The following is a 2801-nucleotide window of genomic DNA, read 5'->3' on the forward strand; positions in this document are numbered from 1 at the left end:
GGTTCCACACTGATACCAGTTCTCGTCCTTTAATGCGAAGAACTCCTTTACTGAGGCTTCTGCCCCATCTTCATTGATGAAGCGTCGCAAGCGCAGGGAGTGAGCCATGGATTGGGGAAAATGATAATCCGAGGGAGATATTTTCCTGCAATCCCAAAATAAGCAGTTGTTAAGCAAAGGCGAGCTTCCGGTTGCCAAACATATACGTTTCGAACATGTGGTGATGCTCTACATCTGGTAAAATTATGAGGGAATGATTCGATACGAGTTCGTTCCGGACGGTCGTACCATGGATGCCAACCTGCAATCCAAACAACGGATGTTGGACATTTTGCGGAAAAAGATATCCGGTATTCGTTAACAGAAAATGAGCTCTTCTGCAGCAAGACAAAACAAGTCCACATACCGCTTGAGCGACCTGGAATAAACTACAGAAACTTGGTGGAATTGAACTAATACTACACCCAGCATTTAGTCCGAACCTAGCTCCCTCGGATTATTGCTTGTTCTGATCCATGGCTCACTTCCTGAGCTCGCGACACTTCATCAACCAAAAGGATGTGGAAGCTTCATTTAAGGAGTTCTTTGCCTCGAAGGGAATCAAAACATCGGCAGAAAGGTGGTTTCAGACTGTGTAATACGATGGCATCTACTTTGAGCGCTAGGATGGTTTTGTTGTCATTTGATGAATAAAACAAATAAGTTACTAAAATATAAAACTTTTGACTCAACACTATATAATATAAAGCGACCCCCATAAGCAATAAATACACGTATTTTTCAAGATATAGAATGACTCCTATGTTGAGCTGAACAAAAACATAAAATATGGCATACTTTCTAATACTTGGTTCTACGCTCCATTGAGACGTGGTGCCTCTCTACGATTCCGTTACCGCTCGGCCTATACGCTGCTCTGAACAAGCGACACACTTTCCACCGGTCAAGCATATCCCTCAACGCTTCCGAACGAAATGCCGCCCCGTTGTCCATTAGCTGTTCTTCCACGGGACCCCTCTCTAAAAATATCCCGTTCAAAATTTGCGCAATTTCGTCAGCAATGCCTGTCCTCTACTCCCTCCAAATGGCCAGCCGGTCAGGCCTGCAGTCGACCATGGAGAGATACATTCCCTGACGGTAGTGCGCCACATCTAGCCTCAGATAGCCTCTTCCAGTTGTGCTCCACCGAAAGGTTTCCTTGCTCATGCCCACACGGAGTAGGGTCAATGGACTGACACCTGTCGCAGCTCCCGACCACTTTCCGGATGCTTCTCCTATTGACATCAGCATCAATCATCTTCACGAGATACAGGGTCCTGTCCTCACCCAAGTGATGCATAACGTGCAGTCTCTTCAGTTCATCCAACCGACACGCCGCAGCTATCCCTTTCTGTGCTTCTCCACGCCCTTTAGAGCAGCTCCCCCTTCCATAGAGTCCGGTGGCTTCGCAATCAGTCCGAACTTCTCCCGATGTCTCACTACCTCGTTGGCTGGCACTACAGTTTCGTCCACCAAAATGTCGTCTGTGTAGGAACTGGTGGCTTTTCTTATCTTGTCCTCTTTCCCTTGGACGGATTTAAGCACCGCCGCCATTATCTTCGGAGCGAAATTCAGTACGAAACCCAGCCTGGTTAAATAGTACGTCCGACCCTTGTACCGCACCAGCTGATATCGCCTCAGTTTGTCGCTCACATGGAGCTGCAAGTATGCCGATTTCAAGTCGACAATCGCCGCTGCATTGGTCGACTGTCTCCACACACGTAACGTCTCGCCACAAACGTCCGTCGCCTCGCCTCCCGTGTGGCACGATACATGCTCGTTTAGCTCCCTAAAGTCCAGCATCGGTTTGACTTTTCCCTCGTCGGCTGCACCACCGCCATCAGAAGTAGCACTCCGCCAACTACCTCCTCCTCCCAAGGGACAAGGACCCCTTCCTCGATCCACCTCTCTACCTCGTCTTCAAACTCGACCCTGGCGTGACTTTCCAGGGTACGCTGGTAGCAGCTCACCCTGTTCTTCAGCATCGGGGGCTCGTCTTTCCATTGCCACTCTATCGTCCACCTCTGACCATCGAACGCCGCCTGAAAATCCTTGTCCTCAATGGTGTAAGCGGCGCAGTCCCTCGCAGGGCTGTGCTTTCTCTGGCGATCCTGACTCACAGCACACGACGCTCCCGCGCTTCCGAACGTGTGACCTCATCTCCTACAATACTGACACCACCGAGGCGTCATCACCACATCAACCCCGTCTATCAGGCGTTCAACCACAATTACCTGCAACCTTAGCGCCTCGTACCACTATCTCTACATTGCTGCTGTGTTTGCATCAGATTTCGCTGCCGTTGACCGCCCTGACGTTACTTGCTCCATTCCATTTCTTCGTCACCTTTGAAGTCACGAGGGTGGTCGTGCAACTTGTATCCACTAGGGCCTCGACATCAATTAAGGGCAGCGTCTCCAAAAGCGCCTCTGCTCATTTGCGGGGAAAGTTCGAGAGGCAGCAACTTCCCCACGGTCGTTTTCCTGGACGCAATCACGAGCGATGTGCCCTGTCTGCCTGCATCGATAGCAGACGGGCCCCGGTTGCGTACACTCCCTCGCCATGTGCGACCCTGACATTTAAATCACCGGCCTGACAACGGCCGCTGTCGTTGCACGGTAGGCTTCTTCGCGTCTTTCTCCGGCCGTCGGCCGCCTTTATGCGCCTCCGTTACCGCCATCGCTATCGCCTTCCGTCCAGTGTTTCGCGTCAACACGCGGGCTTGAGTCACAAGTTCACACAGTGTCATCTTTTTGCCCCCG

Source organism: Octopus sinensis, linkage group LG2 (assembly GCF_006345805.1).
Source record: "Octopus sinensis linkage group LG2, ASM634580v1, whole genome shotgun sequence".
NCBI classification, from domain to species: Eukaryota; Metazoa; Mollusca; class Cephalopoda; order Octopoda; family Octopodidae; genus Octopus; species Octopus sinensis.